Source organism: Perca flavescens, chromosome 1, assembly GCF_004354835.1.
Source record: "Perca flavescens isolate YP-PL-M2 chromosome 1, PFLA_1.0, whole genome shotgun sequence".
Taxonomy (NCBI): Eukaryota; Metazoa; Chordata; class Actinopteri; order Perciformes; family Percidae; genus Perca; species Perca flavescens.
In genome coordinates, this window is record NC_041331.1 from 36,135,569 (window position 1) to 36,159,583 (window position 24,015).

General features: G+C 39.8%; 1 protein-coding gene across 3 annotated transcripts in view; it reads right to left on the reverse strand.

The window, feature by feature from the left end:
• The window catches only part of cskl (c-src tyrosine kinase-like), a 57,311-nt gene extending 36,956 nt beyond the window's left edge, over positions 1 to 20,355 (reverse strand). Inside the window, exon 1 of one of the 3 annotated variants that reach the window (XM_028584844.1) lies at positions 19,896 to 20,355. The gene's annotated coding sequence lies outside the window, so the exon portion shown is untranslated. Of the gene's footprint in view, positions 1 to 1,522; positions 1,640 to 8,362; positions 8,404 to 19,895 lie in introns of those variants that run through there. The other 2 variants (XM_028584851.1, XM_028584856.1) reach the window with 2 other exon arrangements.
• Positions 20,356 to 24,015: the final 3,660 nt, after the last annotated feature.

Below are 24,015 nucleotides of genomic sequence, written 5' to 3' on the forward strand. Positions count from 1 at the left end.
TCCAAATTATAGCTGCATAATGACAAGACAATAAACTACTCTCATATTATTTAATTATAAAGAAAATCTCAGAACAAACTGCTTTCTGTTAGCTTGTTGTAAGAATGCTGGGATTCCGGGGAACTCTTGAACATTAAAAAACTAAAGCCTTAACAGCGTGAATAACTTTCCCACAGTCAGTGAGCCTATCACGCCATCTCCCTGTACCTGGATAACTTCCGCCGCTGCTGCCAAATGACTCACTGATTGAAGTCTGTCTTGCCCTAGCACCTTGCGTCTTCTCGCCCTGGACCTCTTCCTCAGACTGACGCTATATTATATCATCATATTCACTCTTATGATTCAGATGTTTAGCGAGGTTTGTAGTGTTACCACGGTCTTTCCACACACTCCTGTGCAGACGGCAGTCTTCTTCGTAGAGGGAAATTATAGAAGGGCTGCTGCGGCGGCCGGCTCCGTCACAGAGCCACAGTGCACACACAACTGACCGGCGGAAGGAGAAGTAGTTCCTTCCCCTAACCGGATATAATTAGACTTTTCTGGTGACAACAAGTTACTTATGATAACATAAACACTCACTCCAAATTACTGAGTTTAAATATCGATCTTTTTATAAGAGAATCAATACTAGAGCAGGAGACGTTGGGATCGTAAATATCGGTACTTTAGTATCGATCCGCACATCACTGCTGAAAATATTGATATATAATTACATTTAAATATAAAAGGGATAGTCCAGCAATTTAGCCAGGCATGAAAATGGGTCAGGGGTGAAAAAGGTGAGAAGGATATTACCCCTCTGGGGCGGTCCGGAGGCGTGCTCCCCCGGAAGAAAATTTTAAATATTCCATATTTTAAAGACTCAATCTGATGCATTTTGAGATGCATTTTTTGCCAACCAACAGAGTAATATTTCAATATGCACTCATTAAAGTTAATTTGACTGGCAAAACAGTTAAAGTCCTTCTGACATTACACAATAATAAAAAAAGTCATAATTTTTAAAAACTAAAAAGTTTTGGATACATTTTTACTTCTTCCAACCATATGTTAAATAAAGAGTCAATGTGGATTTACATATTGCAATAATATCATAATCCTACACTGAATCATTGTGAAAACTAAACTTTACTACTTCATCATCAAAAAAGAGAACATGTTTAGTACATTCATGATTTTGTCCATGTTGAAATTAGCTGCTTTATTTACATTTATTAAAAACGTCGCATTGTTTATCTTTTCATATAGCTAGACGTCTAAACTCTGGGACAAGGCAGTTATGTTTAAATACCTGCCATGCTGATTCCAAACAGACAGCTTTGTCAAGGCAGTTTGGGCTTCAGATAGCTTTTACACAGTGGCCATCATTAATGACAAATCATGCTCCGCTACGAATGTGCACACACGTATGGTTTGTATCACGTTCGGTCAGTAAAGGAACAGTCGCAACGGTAGCGTTGCCGGTAACATACTCGTATGACAGAGTGCACGGACCGAAGCTTTGCGACTAGCAAGCACTTACCGCTGCTGCCGTAAAGTATCTTCCTTGAACATGCGCTGCAGAAGCAAGCACTCCCTCAATTTGAGGCACCAAGTGCTAAACGGCTTCCCGTCTCCACCCTTTTCTTCTTGTCCTCTATTCATGCCCAGCGCCATTTGTTTTTAACTAGGCTACTTTCTCAACTAAAGCTGCCTGTGTCCACACCGGCACCGCACTCTCACATTTCGGCAAAGACCCGCCCTACTTTGCATCTGATTGGCTAGAACTTGTTTCATTGGTAGGTGGAAGTTCGATGATTGGTTAAATCCAGCGCATCAAAACAAATCCCATGTGGAATTTTTAATTTATTTATTTTTCTAAAATAGTCATACGCCAGAAATCGGGCACCAGGCCCGAGTACTTAACCAAATTAATTTAACTCTTCTCAGCTCATCAAACTAGCAATGACGTGTAACATGGCAGACATGGGCTTACCCTCAAAGATTAAAGATGCTGTTGCATAGTTGTTTCAGAATAAACTCCACTAGCCATGTAGAACACAATAAAGGAATATATCACCCAATGCAACAATAGAACCCTTTCATTCTCTGTAATGGTTACATCAGACTGTCAAGCTAAACCGTTCGATAAATTCACTATTTGTTCAAACCTACTTAGGAGAAATACTGATAATAAAGCATAACACTCCGATTATTAATTGATAATCAAAATAGTTCTCTGTAAACTATGAGCTAAATAAACTAGTATTGACTTCTTGTTACTGTAAACAATCAATCATCAGAGTCATTTTTTTAAGCAAAAGAGCCAAGAATTCACTGTAATTTTCACTGCAACAAACAATATGAAGACTAACTTGGTAAGGGTGGTGTTAATTTTTCCCCATTTCACATTTAATAGACAAAAAAGGTTATTGAATAATCCAAAAAAAATGGGTGTCGGTGGTTGTACAGACTTGGCAACCAACGGTCCATTAGGTATTACGTGTGAGATGAAAAGGCAAACTTGCTGGTGGAGGTATGCATGTGCCGGTGTGAAAAGGCAGAGTGAAACAGAAGGACAGAACCACTGAGGACTACTCTGGTCTGAGTGCCAAAATGATATGTGGAGGCAGGTAGGAGGAGGAGGAAGTTCCCGAGGTGGCGATAAGAGAGTTGGAAGGTGGATGGGATACAGGCTGAGAGCAAGGGTGCTGTGGGATTCTGGGTGGCTCTGTGCTTTTTTTTTGACAAGATATGTGCATGGCAGGTGCACATGCACACATACACACACTTTTCAGCCTTTGCTTATCCTGTCAATGCTACTGAACTCTCACTGACAACATAAACACATCCACAAAAGTACACACAAAATGCCCTCTAATATATGCTGCCATTTATACACATGCATGCACACACCCCACCACAGGAGGTGAGAGAGAATGAGCGAGGAGGACCGGGGGGGGAGAAGCTGCTTGCTGCTGCTGCTGCTTTCTTTGCCTCTCCTCCTCCTTTGATGGCAGCACATGACAAGCCCTCCATTCAGACCAGAGGAGGAGGAGGAGACGAGGAGGCAGAGCACGAGGATGGAGATACAAAGAATGTCATTAGCAGCAGCCACAGCAGGGTGCTGGTACAATATGGCAGCAGCATTAGCGGTGGTGACTGGAGCTCCAAATCTCTGAAATAAAAGAAGCATTCAGTGGCAGCAGCATTGACACCATGGAGAAAAATCTGACTCAGTGGACTAAAAAGAAGGGGAGAGAGGGAGGAGAGAGAGAGGCACAGGGAGAAAATGGAGACTGAGAAGCTAAAGGCAAACTCTACATCTCAAAACACACTGGAATACTGGTTGGCTCAAAATAGAGATTATACCGATTACCTGAGCAGAGAGTAATCCCAAATTGGGAAACTGACTGTGTGCAGATTCAGTGAGTGCATCCTCTTAAAAAGAAGGTGTTAACAGACGGACTTGGTTGCCCAAGAGAGAACAAAATAGACAAAAAGACAAAGAACTGTGCTCTCTCATGAAATATGAGATACACTCATCAGGTTGTCACGTTCAACACAAGGGTAGACAGCGGTCCAAGTCTGGTGCCATGCTAAACTGTGCAACAGTTTCCGCTCAGCAATCCTCGCTGAAGTTACTTCTTAATATAATGAATTTGACACATTAGCAGATACTGCATGAATTCCTTGACGAGTCAGTATTGGCAGAAAATATGATGAAATAAAAGAAAGGTAAGTCGAGTGAAGCTGCCCTGCTACATTTCAGATGAATATCTTTATTTTCTGTAACAGTACATTTTCTAACTGCAAATTAAACTAGCCATTTGAGTGTTTTGAAATTTAAGAAACATCTTTTTCCAGGGAAGCATATTTGAATCAAGAGTTCACACACACAGAGAGACAGAGAGAGAGAGAGAGAGAGAGAGAGAGAGAGAGAGAGAGAGAGAGAGAGAGAGAGAGAGAGAGAGAGAGAAAATAGGAGACAGAGAGATAGAGACAGCACAACAGACATTGGGGGATACAGATGATACAGAGAGAGATAGATGCTCACAGATGGAGAGGACAGAGATCAGGAGAGCAAGAGCATAGCAACAGAGGAGTTAGAGGAGTGGAGTAGGGAGGTGTAGACGACAGAGGGTATAGAGACAGAAATGAACGTGTTGAAGGCTGCATCTGCTGCTCCTTAATATTAACAGCAGTCATCTGTCGGTTCCAATGCCAACCATGAATAATAGAGGCTCCACCCCAGCTATGCCAGCACTCTGAATTATTCATTCACAACCACAGACTTGCATTAGCACACAGTGTGGGGCAATCTCCACTGTGGGGTACAAGCACATTTGCCTGCTTAGACTGAACCACATGCGTGAGCTCACACACGGGAAGTGAAAATGTGGTGTGCACAGATTTAACACATGCACATTTTTGCAAGCATATTCACACACCGACAGGAAGGGAAATGATTGTATTCTCTGAAGCGTAGCAGGTTTTTCCCTTAGAAAACTACTCTGGCGCAGAGCTGCGGATACATTTTACATTTTTGGGCAACAACAAAAGGTGATCTCTCTAGAATAAACACTGTTGTTGAGGTCACGTCATATTACCATTTGAGAGTCAATGATTACTAATAGTGGAGTTATGGGCATTCAATCAACACTAAAGGTGGTCTTTGTGCCCTTTGCTGAAAATGTCATTACACTAATTAGGGCTGGGCGATATGGACCAAAAGTCATATCCCGATATATTTTGGCTGAATATCGATATAAGATATATATCCCGATATTTTTTTCCGCAAAGTGAGAGCAGTTCAGTCCAAGTCAAAGCCAAATATGACATGTCACAAGTAGTTTCATAGAAACCGGCTATTTCGGTGAACAGTTGCAAAATCAAATGAATAAATAATAAACAGGTTTGTTCAGGTTTGTTCATGATTAAATGCTCAGCTTTTCAAATAACAATATAATGTAAACATGAATACTGTATAACAACAGGAGTACCTTTTTTTTTTTTTTTTTTTTTTTAATCAAAGCTCCATAAGGTGCACATTTAAATAAAAAAAATATCTTAAATAAAAAACCTATAAACGGCCAATCCAAAAGGAGTCCGCAGCTTGCTTGGAGCAAGGATCAAATTTGAACTATATTGATATATGCGATATGGTCTAATTCCATATCTCATTTAAAAATATATCGATATATTTGTTATATATATGTCGTTGGTAGGGCTGGGCGATATGGAGAAAATCAGACATCACCATATTCTTGACCAAATACCTGGATATCGATATTGCAGCGATATTCTAGGGTTGACAGTTGGTGCTTTAACAAAATATCTTCACACTTAGATTTTTGATAAATAATCATCAGTAATGTGCATATAATGACTAAGTGGGTAAAGGTAAATAATAGAACAGTTACAGTCTGATAAGTTCAGAAGATGACATCACTTTACTGTAATGCAGCCTTTACAACCAGGAGAAGACACTTATGTCATATCACGATATTCCGATATCCAAAATCTAAGACCATATCTAGTCTCATATCACGATATCGATATAATATCAATATATCGCCCAGCCCTAACACTAATACATAAAAAAATAAAATTAAAAAAGTATTTGGTTCCGCAAATTTGTAAGAGATGAGAGTAATAGTGCTCAAGCAATATCTAGCAAATAAACCAGTTAATAATCATCACTGTTTCAGCTACAGTAGTACAACCCTAGAGACAATGTTAACTAGGCCATTAGTTTCTTTTCATAGGCTACGTTAAGAAATGTAGCCTAATTAGCTGAGAGGAGAACCGTCTGACAGATGTAAATCAGTGCAATGCGTGTGTATACTGGGTATAGGTGAACGGTCTGAGGGCTGGGTGTGTGTCAGTCTGAATGAGTGGGAGTCAGAGATGAAACACTGGGGCATCACTTCTCCCCATATACAGCTTTTGCCCTACTTTTAGCCCTTATTAAACAAAAATATCACACCACAAATGCAACAACAATTCACATGGAAACCCAATTATGTGCACACAGGCAACTCTTACGCTCAATGTACAGACAAAGTCAGACAACATAGCCAGCCTCTTCTAGCATCGGGGAGGAAATCAAAACACATTGAGTTCAAGTATTTGAATGTGTGTGTCATACAGAGTTTTGTGAAGGCTGAATTTATTTACCACATTCAGAGTTTGGTGTCAGTCACCTGTAGAAGAGAGCATTGGGTGGTAAGGTAATGGTAAAGATGTTGGTGAGAAAACCCAGGCAGACAGTGAAACACGCAAGAGGGATCACAGAGGAGAATTTCTGCTAATGCAGAGCCAATGTTGGCAGAGGCAGCAACTGCAAATCTTGCCTGTGGAGAGCAGGGCTCAGGGATTTCTTCAGTAAATTCACAAAAGGCACACACACACACACACACACACACACACACACACACACACACACACACACACACACACACACACACACACACACACACACACACACACACACACACACACACACACACACACACACACACACACACACACACACACACACACACACACACACACACACACACACCAACCCTGTTCACTCTCACAGCCCAGGGACTGGCATACAGTCTTAAAGAAATGTCTGTGTAAATAGGCCTGAGCAGTAGGACCACTGAATCTTTAATATTCAATGTTCCCCAGGAACAATCTATATCATAATTTTGTCCCTCGTAATTTCTATTGAACATGATTTAATGCAACAACAAAAAAATCGTGCAGCCCTAAGGGACACCTGAGCAAACATCCTGACCTAGCATTGCAATGTACAGTTAAACACTGCATGACACAGGCTCTTAAACATGTGCAAGAATACTTCAGCCATGTGCTGAATTCACCAACAACACACCATTTAATGCATATAAATACTGTGTATGGCCCTACGCCGACAGACTGGTCCAGCAAAATTGCTTTACACGAGCATATAAACAGACTGGTACTTTATGACGGCAATAACATCATAGTGACAACATAAAGTGCCTCCTACGCCAATAACAATAGACGATCTTCTAGTTTCCTGGCTGAGCTAAACGCGTGAAGCATATTTGGCAACAAGCCAACAAATAAACCACAACCTGACATTTATTCAAACTCAGGTTAACTCTGAAACAAGTCGAGGAATATGCAGGGAGGAGTTCTGTGTATCCTAAATGGTTGGTACATTCTTAGGTTCCCCTGAGACTCAAGACAGAGCTTTGCAGAAACTTGAGAGGGGAGGCTTTATTTTCCTCCGATGCTGACCCCATGGTCTACTCAGAGACTTGGACATCAGAAAAAAACAGCAGTATGTGTATGAGAGTGACCATGTAATGATATACTGTAACGGGTCTGAATGGGTATGAGTGAAGGAACGTGTGCGTGCGTGTGCGCGTGTGTATAAGTCGTAATAGGACTACGAGACTGGAATGAGTGGAAGTGTGTGGATGTAATTGTGAATGAGTGAGTGAGAGAAAAGAAGTAAAAGTCAACGGGTTAGCAACGTCGGCATCGACTATAAATACAAATCACTACGAACTCTCCACTGCAGTAATCCCGTTTCCTCAATTGACTGACACCATTTGCAGGAACCGAGAATTGAACAAGCACACTTTCATGTCGAAAGGCAGAAATAGATGTGAGGACTTATAATACACTAAAGAGCAGAGCTACTATTTTACACATAAAAAGGTCATATATAGAGTGTGGCTAACACCTCCCAGCTAAATTCATCACATAAGATATACTGGGTTCTGGGTGGCTTGCCACCTTGGCTAAACAATTTCTGGGGAGAGACCCAGTAAACCTTTATTGTAGGGCTGCAACTAACGATTATTTTAATAATCGATTAATCTGTCGATTATTTTTTCGATTAATCGATGAATCGGATAAAAAAAAAAAAAAAAAAAGCCTTAATTTACATCAACTCAATACATACATACTTGTTTTAGTTAATAGTTGTGTAAAGTAACCCAAATAGCAGATACAGACAAGACAGACAGACAGACAGACAGACACGTATTCATTAAATTATTACCATCATTGTAGTAAGTGCAAGTTAAGTTCGTTTATACACCACACACACTATTATATTTGTCAACAATAACTGATATGGGACAAAGCACATAATATATACATGACAACAGATTGAAAAATGAATGGGCCAAAAAAGGCGAGTGAATAAAACCGTGTCTTTAGTCTTGCAAACTATACCACCCCTGCTTTACTACAGTTATTACCGAGCTAACGCTAGCTTGTCATGCTAGTCTGCTGGATAACGAGTAAACAGCAGCACCAGAAGAGCTACTGGAGGGACGGTACGTTCCTCACTTCAGACCGGAACAGAAGTAGGATAGTGTAGTGACTTTACCCTGCTGTTGAACTCCCTTCCTCCTCATCAACGACTCCAACATGTTTACGTTTTAGGTGCTGACTCATCACCGTGGTGCGCCCGTGCCTATGCCGTGTCGCTTTTGTTTATCTTGCAATTAACACGTTTTTGATTTATTTAGTGTGAAATGCTCCCACACCTTGGATGATTTAGGTCGTACTGATTTCTCTGCCTCCGCCGAGTGTTTCAGAACAACGTTACGGGTCTCTCCGGTCTCTCTCGGTATTTCCTCTACCCCTGCTCTGCTCTTTTTTCTTTTCTTTCGCTCCGCGCTGCTCCGCTCTGCGCTCAACTCAATGTTTTGTTTTTATCTCCGCGACTAGGTTGCCTAATAGTTGCGCGACACAACGAATCGATAATTAAATTCGTTGCCAAATTTTTTAGTAATCGAATTTTATCGATTCGTTGTTGCAGCCCTACTTTATTGGTATATTTCTAATCAATACAGCATAGTATCGCCATATTTTCTGGGCCTCTTGCTGTATCAATCTCCTTGATGTCTCCATTTTGCAGCAATGAAATTGAAGTGAGATGAACAAACAGAGATAGAACAGATGTTGACGGTTTCTTTTTGGGGACATCATTTGAAATTGGGAAAAATTTGAAGTTGGGGAAAAAGGTCATGAATTGCAATATATCGCAGAATATGGCAATATGTTTAAAATCGTAATAATATCGTCTCGTGAGACCTCTGGTTATTCCCACCCCTATAGGTTACTATTGTACATTACTGGTCTATTCCAGTTTATTGGTGGATGCAACTACTCACATGCAGAATTAAAAAATGCTGAACATGACGTTGGTATTTGGGTGCATGTTCAGCTAATAAGCGAGATGAGCAGAAAAACTAAATAAAAAGCCAGAAGAGCTAGGAGACAGAGTGACAATATTGCTGAACTCCCACCACTGCTGTTGTGTTTTACAACTGTGCTTCATTTTGACCCATGTTTATGTCAAACTGTAGGAGCCTGCTGCCTTTTCTGTTGTATACTATGTAATACATAATCATCAGTAGTACATGATCCCCAGAGCATACTACTACATCTGTATCACATTATTATAGTTTGAATGACCTGGCTGCTGCGGAATGAATACTGAGCACAGTCATGTAGGCTATTGTATTCAACGCACATACAGCAGTTTGAATTTATAAAAAAAAAAAAAAAAAAAAAAAAAAGATATACTAAACAGTTATTGTCGAGTCCCTACTGATGCATGTGTTTAATATCCAGGTGCCAATGGCCTACATGTGGAGCGGGGGTAGCTGGTAGACATTGTTTGCCAAAAACCAGAGCCAAGGAAGATAAGCAAGTTAACAGTCAATCCAGATAAATAATCAAAATAATTGAATTATCAGATACTGGTGATGCCAGCTTCTCCAGTGACAGCAAAACATCTTATTTTGTAGGGGTGCACGATTCAGAAAAGGTCACGATTCAATATCGAATTTTAGGGTCAAGATTTGATTCAAAACTGATTTTCTATTCAAAAACGATTCTCGATTAAAAAAAACGAGTCACAGTATGTAAATGTAGTTACTTTTCCCATGTGATTGCAGTAGACATACAATAAAAAAAATAAAAAATAATAATAAATATATATATATATATATAAAAAATATGAATACGTTTGGAATTCCATGAATACATTTTGAATCGGTGGAGCTTGAATCGCGATTCAAATATGAATTGATTTTTTTGCACACCCTTATAGCTGCTACCCTTATAACTAACTGTGCAGCCAAAGGTTATGAAGTATGTCCCTATATAAAACATTTCAAGCAGCGATTGAAAGGTAATGGGCCACAGTACCATGATGACATAATGGTGTTCCTTGGATTTCCGTGTATGATAAACTCGTCAAGGATAAGACCTAAAGAATGATCTGCCTATTTTTAAATCCATCGTTCTGTATCTATTGATGCATCCAGCTACCTACCTCTCAGTAAGTCATGGGGCTCATAAGCTGGTGGATCAGAAACATGTCCAGATGTAGGCCAAGGTCAACAATAAACATCTCTACACTGCACAGGTTTAATCTCTCAATTGAAAACATCAGTAAATAAAAAAAAATCTCTTATTTAAAAAAAGAAATAAAAAAAACAAAGCCTGATGGGGAATGGTGGTTGAATTCTATACCAAAGAAAAGATCAAGTAAAAACTTCCTTTAATAGAAAAGACTGTATTAGAGTAGACCTAATTCAGGTCACTTTACTTTTCTGCACTGTCTGTGACATCATTAAAGCAGAAGCATCTACAGTATATGTGCATCATTGAAGTATGTCAAATGACTCATTTTCACAAACGCTACTCAGGAGTGCTTGAAAGGGCAGATAAAAGAGGAAGCTCTGAAGCCTCCCTGCTGAGACAGGATATTCATCATCATCATCATCATCATCATCATCATCATCATCATCATCACCACCACCACCGATTCATTACGTATTTTCTTTAGCCCTTTCACAATTATGGCAGCAGAGTTTAATATGTCTTTGAAACGCCATCAATTTTAAACTGTCTGCACTACTTCCCCTTTGTCTCCCCAAATTGGCCTAAATATGAAGGCCTTAAGAGAACCAGGACACAAGTGTTGTGTGCAGGGAGACCATCAGACAATGGAGGTAAGCAGGGGAAGCCCCACATATAAATGACATGTTGGCACAGGGCTTTGGTACAGTCCACTTCCTGCTTGACCAGAGAATTTGTGTCTTCCTGAAACATTTATTGTATGTGGCAAATGACAGCTCTTCCCAAAGTGCACTATAATATTGTTTACATCATGCAAGCTCCTGGACATACATTGTGACATTGTACAACAGTAACTGGGTAAAAAGGACCAGGTGGTAATGCCCGATACGCTTATCCACTGAAAAAGATACCTGACAAAATAATTGCAATGAAAAATCCTTTAACTCCGTATTGACCTATAGCAGTTTTGTTGATTTGCAGCTTTCCTCTCAAAGGCCTCAAACAACTACAGATATTAAAAAAGGGACAGCTGCTTCCGTATAAACTGCATGGCAAAATCACTACCAATCATACATTATATATCATATCGCCCAAATGTATAATAATAATAATAATAATATGGTGTTACAATTTATGCCTTTTGCTATGACTTTGAAATGCACATTTTGAGCAAATATTACACACAGGCAAAAGGCAGTTTAAACCTGAAAAATCCAAGACAAACCTAACTTTTCAAAACATAAAGAAAATAAAGTAAGAAAAAAAGTTAAGGTTGGGACACGAGGCTTGAGGACATTACAGTCTTGGTCATCAGCATTATTTCAAACAGCAAAATGACTAAGGCTAACTGGTCAGAGCAGCAAATCAAATCTAGGGCTGGGTTCGATTGAAGAAATTCTTAGTCGACTAACACTCATTCAATTGTATCGACTAGTCGATTAGTTGATTTAATCAACAGATCTGTAAATCTGAGTTTCTCCACAAAGTCATGCATGAAAAAAAAGCATCAAACATGACTAATTGAATAAAGAAATCTAATTTGATCAAGACCAAAACAACCGATTAGTGCGACTAATCGACTAAGAGGGAGCAGCCCTAATCAAATCGCAATTGTTGGGGGAAAGAGTGGAAAATGTCGGAGCTTTTTCCAGTAGGAAATATCAGAGACAAACGGCACATTCAGTCACCGTAAGCTTTGTGAAAGGCATAATTCATGGCACATGTGGGACAGCGAAGGCAGCAGCACGGCTGATCAAAGACCATGGTTAAGTTCAATTGGCATTGTATACAAAGCTTCAGATTGCAGTTGCATCAACATCTTTGTGTGCTGATAGCGTTAGTTACTTTATCAAATTGCAGTCGATTCTGCGTTTATTTCCCCCCCACTGATTAAGCCCAATTATATCATTTTAGTTAGTGAGGGATTGTACTGTGGTGAGAATTTGACTGTGCAGGGCACGCAGGAACAGTGTCCCACTGTGTATATATTTGTTTATTTGTCTATGTGGAGTACATTTATATACAGGAAAGCAGCTGCTGCTTAAAAAGCCCAAATTTGATAATATCTTCTCCATCGTCGTAACAACATCCTATTGTAACACATATCCCATTATCTTTTTCCAACTCTATTGATCATCACATCTTGCTTGGTGAGCCCCATCTCAACCTGGGCTGAACATGGCCGAACACTGGCTTGGAAACTTGCGATTAATGTTGAAATAATATCCTATAGACAACAGATTAGTCCAAAAAAAGCACACAAAGAAATGAACTAGAACACTAAAGTTGCAGTCTAAGATCCTTATGAATGGAGACCACTAGTAATTTCACATGTGCCATTTGAGTTTATTAAACACATACATCTCCCAAATGAATAGATGCTCCAGGCCTCTGCCTGGATCTAGAGATGGCCCGATACCACTTTTTTGCTTCCAGATACCGATTCCGATACCTGAACTTGCATATCGGCCGATACAGAGTACCGATCCGATACCAGAGTGTCATATATTTCATTATGTTTTAACAGCTGTATACTACTATCCCTGTATGGATGGGATATGATTTCTATTTTTGTTGTCGGTCTGGCTCAGGTTAAACTCTTTGTGAAACATGAACAAACACAAACAATGAATGCCCCAGAACTTTCTTTTATTCTCCAGTTTGACAGTCAGTTATAACGGAAAAAGAACATAAATAAACTACTTTAATGTAGATTTTCTTTAGGGCTTTATTACGTAGTATCGGATCGGTGCATAAACTCCAGTACTTCCCAATACCAATACCAGCGTTTTAGGCAGTATCGGAGCCGATACCGATACTGGTATCGGAACATCTCTACCTGGATCCACTCAAAAGGAGGAAGTGTCCAACGGTTTCCCTCAGCTGACATTTCTCCTCCTGCCCATAAATTCAAATCAGGTCTCGCACAACCCAAAAAAGCAGACTGATGTCATCCAGCTGATCTATCATTGCATCGTGCTGGTTTGGACCATGGGGTGGCTCTGGTCATAGGCGGCGGTGGTCAGTGAGGGATGAGGAGGGACCCATAGGCCACATTAAAGCTGGTGACTGGTCGATTTATGCCTTAGAGCTGAGGAATTCTTCTCAATGCCGTTTCTAAATTATCACCTCAGGTAGAAAATCGGTGTGTGGATAATAAAACATCTCTGTTGCAGGTTACAGGAACTGGTGGGGGTCTGTCTGGGTTTTCATCTGATAGGTGAGGCTCCTTATAGGATACTATTAGCTCTTAAATGTAGGAAGCACAAAAAGAAGAAGATTTTAAAGAACAAAAAATAGGGATAGACCGATTATTATAGACTGATTGGGCCGTTTTTTGGCAGTTTGCAGAGTATCTGTATCAGCGTTTTATTTGTCTGATTAGGGCAGGGCTTCAGACTGCGACCAAATGGTCGCATTTTGCGACCAAAATTTGAAAGTGCGCAACTGAATTTTACATCCAGTCGCACGTGTGCAACCAGTAAATGTGGGGGAGTGAGTAAAGGCACAAGTTGTTTAGGCCTACTTGTTCTAGTGGAAAGTTATTGGCCAGCACACCCAGTAGCAACACACGAACAGTACGAAGAGGAAAAATAAACAATGAGATATCACTTTTCTAACGTGGCAAATTCTAGAAATGCTAAAATGGTGGATTACCATTATCTTTGTGAGAAACAGTTCCCAGAGGGGAAATCTCTGGAGGCCGCGGGCGTACTGAAAGACTGGCTGTGTGTCAGGCCTGCGGCTCTACTCATTGCTTACATTGTGCAGCTAGCCAGCAGGCGTGGCAGCAGCAGCAGCCTCCCGGCCTTCAAGGAGCTGCCTGAATGACCAGCCGCTGCCCAGATGGAGAGGAAACGTCGAGTTTGCGCGCAAGATGGCAGCCACAATGCCACTATTCCACTGGGCAGCGTGATCTCTAGGAAAAAGTGAGGGGAGTTGCCTCCGTCACAGCTCAGCAGGTGCTGACCAGAGTAGAAGATACAGGAGTCACACAGCCGTGGGAAAAATATTTAGGACCAATAATGATTGGGGGGTTTTGCCATCACGCACAATATGGGTTTGTGAAATAATATAATCATAATTGAGTTTCTTTATTGCTTTACAAGGCAACACTCGTATCACACTGTGAGTGTCTTAGGAGATTATCAAGGCAAAGAAAAATGACCTGCAGACTGTGTTGAAATGGCAGTAAGAGCTCAAACAATTAGTTGGTTAATAGATTAGTCAACTGACCAAAAATGAATGTGCAACTATTTAGAAAATGGATTAATCAAGTCGTTTTTTTTAAGCTAAAGTTTCTTTTCTTTTTTTTTCTTTTTTTTTTTCTCTTTTTTTAAATCAACCCTACATGATTGTAAATTGAGTATCTTTGGGTTTTGGATTGTCAGTTGAACAAATACTAAACAACTAATCAAGTAATCTGGATAATAATCAGCATATCGATTGATAACTGAAATTATCAATAATTGCAGCCATAATTGGAACCCATATGAAATAAATAAACAGTAATTTTATTATACTATTTATGTATAATATATTTCTTTCACACTACGGCTACTACTAATACTCTGATTAGCAGTATGATCAGCAGGAAGCATAGTAGTATGTGTGTGTGTGTATGTATGTATGTATGTATGTATGTATGTATGTATGTATGTATGTATGTATGTATGTATGTATATATATATATATATATATATATATATATATATATATATATATATATATATATCTCACAGTAGTGTGTGTGTATGTATGTGTGTCACACACACACAACTGTGATATAGATAGATATATATATATATATATATATATATATATATACATACACACACACATACATATATACACATACATATATATATACACATATATACACACACACACATACATATATATACACACACTACTGTGATATATATATATATATATATATATATATATATATATATATATATATATATATATATATATATATATATATATATATATATATATATATATATATATATATATATATATATATATATATATATATAGAAGTGGCCAGAAAGACAGTCATGTCTGCGACCCACAAATCAAAGATTATCTTGATCGCTTATCAACTGAGAGCAAATGAAACCGTTGTGCACCTCACATACAGCATGTATGCATGTATATAGTATGGTAATGTGACCATATTTTATCTTTACACATTTAAAAAGAGGAAGAACTGCAGGTGCAGTGCAGATCTGCTGCCGGTTTCACTTTCTATCACTCATGCTAAACAAGGAGACTGTGGCGCTGCTCACCACTTTGCATCTCGCAGTGACTACAATAATCCTGGAAACTCTGAATGTGCCCATACCTTATCAGACACCATAAAACACATCATGGTGTGCACTGTATAGGTATAATGACTCATACTAGGGCTGCAGCTAACTAATATTTTCGATTTTAAATCGATTAGTTGTTTGTTCTGTAACATGTCAGAAAACGGTGAAACACGTCGATCAGTGTTCACCAAAGAGGACGTCCTCAAATGTCTCGTTTTGTCCACAACTCAAACATATTCAGTTTGCTGTCATAGGGGAGTGAAAAAACTAGAAAATATTCACATTTAAGAAGCTGGAATCAGATTTTTTCAATAAAAAAATGAAACCAACCGATTATCAAAATAGTTGCCGATTAATTTAATAGTTGACAACTAATGGCTTAATCGTTGCAACTCTAACTCATACACTACTAACACACCATAACAGGCCGCTGAAATGCAGACAGCCTTGAAGTAAGTTGTGTTGAGTGCATCTATGCCGAGTGATACAGCCTACTTTGCAGAGTATGTCTCGCACCATCTGTGATGTCCTGTTGCTTATGAGTGTCAGTATACTGTTAAGCTCTGCACCAAAGTCACCACAATAAATCCCTCCTCTGTTATTGCACTTGCTGATTAAAGAGACAGCGGACATTAGAGACAAGAGGCTCGAGGGGAAAAAAACGAACTAAACGCGGCCATTGTGTTGAGGTCAGCAGGGCCTTGGACAGCCTTCAAATGTGCAATGAGATGGTCAGTTTAGAGACAGAGGAGCCATTACTTCCCTGCTGAGCACATAGGACATGCTCAGAGCTTAACATAAGACAGTAACACAGCTCAGCTCCTCGCAGCTTTAAGCATCGACCAGACAGCGATTTAGCCCCCTCCTCATAACTCATTGCTAAAAAAAAAAAAAAAGAAAAGAAAAAGAGCGGAGCCAGCATGTAGCTGGGTCTGCAGACATGTCCTGTCACCTCTAGTCCTGGTCTTGCTGCAACTCGATTAGACTACTACGATCTAGCCATCAGTCGGTCAGCGAGATGTGGAGGGAGCTATTGACAAGAGAAGCTAGGAAATGAAAGAACTTAGTGTGGCCGAAGAGTTAATCTGCGAGTCTTCTGCCACTTTACTAGATGAGTCTGGCTTCACAGATGGAGAGCTGTACAGTCACGCTACTGAGACCAGGGCTGAGTCACGCTGTGTTTAGAGGACTGCTAAATTACACAGAGGGCTAAAATAAAAGTTTGTGCACCAAAATGAAGAAAGGAAAAAAAAAAAAAAAAAAAAAAAAAAAAGGCATTTGTTGAAAGTACCCCCCAGCACAGACCGTTGGAGGCAGCAGGTTAGACCTGACAGATGCACCATATGGATTCCTAACATGTTGCAGTCTGGTTTACCAGATTCCTCTGGGGATAATGAATGCAAAGCCCTCACACCCCCACCTGTCTCTGACCAAATTTCTCTAATAGAAAACCTAAAGCCATCATGCTGCTTCATCAGCACTCTACACTCCCTGTAATCAGCACGGCAGTTAAGACATGTGGGCATCAAAATGAGATAACACTATCTTGTAGCAAAGAAGAAAACAACAGACACCTACTCTGTTTTTTTTTTTGTAAATCACAATTCTTTTGACCATTATGCACAAAATAATTGCAATTCTGAAGACACATTTTCTGTTGTAAAATCCAAAAGTGTAATGCAATTATCCAATCAGACTACTACTTGCAAATGTCTCTATCTAGATTATAATGCAAAGTTCAATTGCTGCTCAGCCTCAAACAGACTTAAAATCAGTTATTAAAATAGACAACAAGATCTGGAGGGATGATATTTTAGATTTTGAGCAGTAACATGTCAGATAACAAGCGCAGATACGGAGATAATATGCTAATCGTAAGACTTGTTCTCTGACAACAACCCAGGAGTAAGATTGTAAGTGATTAGGCGTGTTTTACAAAGCAGAGCAGTCAGACATGTTTCACCTAAAGTACATGGGAGCGCTATGTAAAGTCAATGGGAACACTATCTAAAGATATAACGCGCTACAGACTTTTGTCAGTCATGCCACAGCTTGCAAAAGGTATACTACTTTTGACATTTCAGTAAGACAGTTAACTATGGTCCCCCAGTGGCTAGAAATGGTGATAGGTGTAAACCGAGCCCTGGGTATCCTGCTCTGCCTTTGAGAAAATGAAAGCTCAGATGGGCCGATCTGGAATCTTCTCCTTATGAGGTCATAAGAAGCAAGGTTACCTCCCCTTTCTCTGCTTTGCCCGCCCAGAGAATTTGGCCCACCCATGATGCTACGTTTACACGTGGTCGGCTATTTTCATAAACTGACATTTCAACCTCTGTTTTCAAAACTGGTCTATATAAAAGAGACTTCAGATACAGTATTAGGGGACCACTAAGGTCTATATAAAAGAGACTTCAGATACAGTATTAGGGGACCACTAAGGTCTATATAAAAGAGACTTCAGATACAGTATTAGGGGACCACTAAGGTCTATATAAAAGAGACTTCAGATACAGTATTAGGGGACCACTAAGGTCTATATAAAAGTGACTTCAGATACAGTATTAGGGGACCACTAAGGTCTATATAAAAGAGACTTCAGATACAGTATTAGGGGACCACTAAGGTCTATATAAAAGAGACTTCAGATACAGTATTAGGGGACCACTAAGGTCTATATAAAAGAGACTTCAGATACAGTATTAGGGGACCACTAAGGTCTATATAAAAGTGACTTCAGATACAGTATTAGGGGACCACTAAGGTCTATATAAAAGAGACTTCAGATACAGTATTAGGGGACCACTAAGGTCTATATAAAAGTGACTTCAGATACAGTATTAGGGGACCACTAAGGTCTATATAAAAGAGACTTCAGATACAGTATTAGGGGACCACTAAGGTCTATATAAAAGTGACTTCAGATACAGTATTAGGGGACCACTAAGGTCTATATAAAAGCATCCAAAGAGCACCATGTCATGGGACCTTTAACCTGAATGCTTAAGTGTCCTTGAGCAAGACACTGGATGATGTTTGGTATATTAACCTGATCTCTGACCTCCCCATGGAGGGGTGCAAAAGAAAAACAATGTCCCTGTGGGATAAACAGTATGATCTTAACAGTGTTTTCCAATTGTCAGCGGTCATAAACAGGACGACTCGTTTGAAGCACTTCTCCACAATTATAGTGACATGTAGGTCAAACAAAGACACATGCTAAAGAACATAATAATGGAAGACACATTAAAACAATATCAGTGGAGAGATACGGATCAGTGTTTCCTCAACATGGGGCTGAACCTCAGCTCCCAGCCCCCCCACCTCTGCTAACATTACTGGGTCCATTATCGGACAGATTCATTAGTATAGTTGGTGCTCTTCGTCCGCATTTCCCAGCAAAATACAAAACAATACCAAAAGGACGGACCAGTGTATTGGTACATGTCTAATATGCACTTGGTTAGTATTTCAACGATACACTAACTGTCCCTCCACAGTCAATTTAACGACCTTTTACACAAATCCAAAACGGTAACGTTACATCCGCCTGTAACGTTAACACAATGCTGCATGGTTCCTTGCTTTGCGGACTCCCAGCTTTATCTTTTGGGCTTGCCTGCAGTACTGGACCACACGGTGTCAACAAATACTTATGGAAGACAGATAATGGAGTAGAAGTAAACGGTAAAAAAAAAAAAAAAAAAAACACAAAGCGTCCGAGTATGGAACCAGCGGAGAAGAAGGTTGGTGACTCGGAGGTTTTGGGCACAGCCGCAAAATCGCCCCCTAAAAGAGCAGAATTGTAGATAACGTTTAGCTAACTGCTGCCTTGTTTTGTTCAGTGTTCGCTGCTCTACGGTCAATCGTAGTGAATGTACTGGGGAACAGACTTGAGGGGTGTGTATGTCTATGGGAAAATCTGTTTAGAGCTAGCATAAATAGCGTCCGATAATGGATCTTGACGTTACATTCTATGTTAACTAGTAGCTAACGCTAAAGCTCTCACACTGGTTTGACGTTAGCTATGCACAGTGAAAACCGTTTATCATCACATGTCAAAGCCTAGCTAGCTAGGTGAATGTGAAGTAAACCCCAGACAAATACACAATACCAAGCCCAACAAGGACATTGCCCTGCGCGCTATCCCGGAGCTAAAAAAGCGTTGCAGCGGCAGCAGCAACAACAACACAACGAGACAAAACAGTGACTGCGCTGTGGGTAACTCACCCCAAAAGATACCCCTGTAGTCACTGTGTCGACCAGATGTTGCTGCAAATTAGCGGTGAAGGCCCATTAGGATGACTCCTGCGGTTGCGGGGGGGGTGGGAGGGGAGCATCCAGGTTTAGCGGCGTTAAGATTAGACAATCCCAAACGTGGCTTTGATTTGACGGTTGTCCCTACTCTGTGTGCATATGTGTGTACGTTTGCGTGCTTGTGTGGCGAAGCTCTACGAGGCCTGCTGCTGGAGGAAATGGTCTCCGCTCCGTCAACGGAACACGCATGCGCAGAGGAATGGCACAGCCACGGGGCGAGCGGTCTGTGAGCACGACCGTGTGGCCAACAGGTGCGACTGTCAACTGATGGCAGACTTGTTACTGTGGGAGTTTTCCACCGAGCTGGCTGCCTGCATGCCGCGTTTCAAACCGAGTAGAACCATGGTATGTAGTAGATCACAATGCATGTTGTTGGTCTTACTGTATCCAGGCCACGTAGCAGCCTAATTCAGTGCAGTATGTTTAAACTAGACTCCCACACGTGACAGGTGTTTTTGATTGACATCTCACTGAGGTTAATTGATGTGGCCAGTGTTGCTGACATATTCCATGTGCGGTAATTATAAACAGCTGTGTAGTAGCAGTAGAATTATAAGCTAGCTGTTACAATACCCTTTCTGTCCTGTTACACATTGAATCGCATCAAAATATGATACAAATATATAAATAAGTCCCCTAGGGCCCGCATGTTCATTGTGTAACTATAGCAATTTGATTAACTGCTAATTTGTTTGGGAACATACGCTGTATTATTACGTGTTTAGTCCTGCCTGTTTAAGGGCCCCGTGGAAAAATGTGCACACTGAACATTCCTAAATAAATATGTTTAACCAATTACCATGCACCACAATAACTATGCATCTAAAAAGAAGGGGTCCAATAGTGGCCTCCTCTGTGGGTTAATCTTAAACTTAAAACATATCATAGCAGGTAAATCAAAGGTGTAACTAATAACATTAAATTATGTCTCTGTCTCCATAATCATAAGTTCAGTAAGCAAATATGCACAAAACCAGTCGCTCTGGAAGTACTGTAGAACATCTAAATGAAATGCAGCCATAATGTTATTTTGGTTACACCTGAGCTTATAATACTATGTTTTATTAAAAGGGCCACTGATATAGGTGAGCGCTGAAAGTCACTAAATGCACTGGAGAACACAACAGTTTAGACACTGGCCTTAAAGTCAAGTGTATGGCAGTTCAATTACCTACGTTGTGGAATTTCCAGCTTATGGTCTCATGCTACACAAATTGAGACAATGGTGCCCAGGTGTCATTCAGGTCAGTTTCCAACATAACCTCATAACCTTTCCAGGCGGAGGAATACTTTCCTTTGTACCATAGATGCCATAGAGAAAAGTAAACGCCTAACACATTTTTTTCTGTGCTGAGATATTTGGGCACCCACAATATCTTTGTTTACTTTTAAGGTTCAGCTAAACTTAACACCTCCAGCATGAGTTTAAATACACCTTCAGGAAGACAGGAACTTCAAAAGTTGGGATGGCACCACACTGTACTGCGTAATCCTAAATTCTCCTCGATTAGGAATTCTGAAAATGCTGCTGCGTAATTCATCAAAGTCTCCCGAACCTTCTTCGCATATGTGAAATGAGTTGTGCTGCTCCTGACGTTTTCCTCAACAACCTACACTGGGATAAAGCAGGTCTTTACTTTGCACTTTGCAATGTTTCTATAATGCTAAACCAAACCATTTTGTAAACATGACAGGCTTTTTTCACAGAATATATTTTGACGTGTCACACTAGGAAAAGCACAGGTGCAAAATAAATAAATTAAAAATGCATGAATGTGGCTAAATTTCATTAAGCTTCTTCAGTTTCAGGGTCCTGTGCTCCCCGACTCACTGTCATGACTTACTGGGAAATTGTAATGGAACAGAGCCATCATTAACGCCATTAATGTCCTTTTCCTGCTAGGACAAGTCAAAATGTCTGCTTTTCTGGTGTGTAAAAAAAAAAAAAGCCTATTAGAATGTGTAGCCTATAACTTAACTGTAGTGATACAAGTATTCATATTTACTGAATTAATACAGGTCACTGCCAGAAATAGACTCCACTACAAGTAATTTTATACTGAATAGTATTATGGAATTATGTAGATAAAAAGCATAAGTAAAGTAACTCACCATGCAAAATGGCCACTTTCATAATTACATTACTGACTTACTTGCGATGCATTAATGTGTAAGTAGCATGTGAATGTTGCATGCTGGTTTAAGGTGGAGCTCCCTCACTGCGAGGGACACCTAATTACTCAACAAAATCCCAACGGTTTGCTATCCTGGCTACTAAATGGTGGAACGAGCTCCCCATTGACATCAGGACAGCTGAACATCTACATATCTTCCGCTGCAGGCTAAAAAACACATCTCTTCTGACTGCACCTTGGCTAAGAAGATGAGGGTTACAACAACAAAAAAATTGCACTTACATGTGGCTTTGTAGTTTGGCTTATTTGAAGCTAATGTACTTCTTGTGATTAAAGGCACTTATTAGAAGTCACTTTGGATAAAAGAATCAGCTTAATGTAATGCTGTTGAATCTATAACAGGTTATATTTTATAAACTAATCATGTATTTTGTATTTTAACTCTTCATATCCAAATTAGTAGTAACTACCCAACAAATACAGTGTAGAGTAAATATACTAGTAGAGTTTGTGTGTGTGTGCGTATATATATAAATTTGACGTTTAAATATATGTAATGAACCTTGAATATATTGACTGAAAGTGTGAATATATGGAATGAAAGCCTGAATATATATGGAATGAAAGTCTGTATATTAAATGAAAGTATGAATATGTGGAATGAAAGCCTGAATATATTAAATACAAGTTTGAATACATGGAATGAAACTACTCTGACATCAATGTTCTGGCGCCATCCTGTGTTTTCGATGAGATTATTCTGTACGGAGGTTGCTGCAACAAGTGTGACAAATGAGCGAGTCAGCACGAAATCTAGTATCAGCAATTGTAAATAATGAAGAGATCATTAACACCCTGGCAAATGCATGTACAGGCCAACAATAGTTCTGGTAACCGTACTCAGTTTTACTGACGAAGAAATGTATTCACCTTTTCATCATGGAAGACCGAATGTAGTAAAGCTCATGGGCCAGCCAGTTCCTGCTTATCAGGCAAATGTTAATACAGAAAACAAAACCTCAACTTTACAGGTCCCCCCCACCAGCCCATTCTACAATCTTCGCCGTTTTGAGTGAACCTGGATTTATTTTAAAGATTTTTTTAGGCATTTCCACCCTTAATGATAGGAAAGCAATGAAAGGGGGGGGAGAGAGAGGGGGAAGACATGCAGGAAATCGTCCCAGGTCGGACTCGAACCCCGGAATCTGCATCGAGGCACGAACCTCTATATGCGCGCCCGATCTACCGCCTGGGCCATCCTGGCCACAGTGAACCTGGATTTTGTGCGGACTTGCTGAGTGTCGCACTTTTGCAGCAACGTCCATACGGATTATTCGCATCGCAAACACAAGATGGCACCAGAGCTTTGATGAACAGATTTCATACAATTATATAAATTCTTTCATTCCATATATTCTAACTTCAAATATGTATATATATATTCTAACAAAAAAAAAAATATATATATATATATATATATATATATATATTTTTTTTTTCAATAACTTTGAATGCAGCACGAGGCTGGCAAGGTGAGTTTCAAGTGAATGCAACATCTGTGTTTTTCCGACAACATCAGCTGCACGCGGTCATACGTTCCTCTCCAGTGAAATACAAACTTTTACACCTTTTAGGTATTTTCGCCGAAAAGTGACTAGTTTGCATGTATGACATCGATAGACAGGAGCTTTTAAATGGAAACACTCAAAAATACCGAGTGTTGCAATTTCTTTTTTCATTTGCATATAAGTGGCAGTACCCACAGTCACCCTAACTTTTGCATCTTGTCAGAAGATCCAAGCTGAATGTCTATCAATGAGATATATTTGCAGCTTCAAATGGTTTGCCTGCTGCTTGTACACATGTATACCTGAACATACAGTCGGTTGGTTTGACAT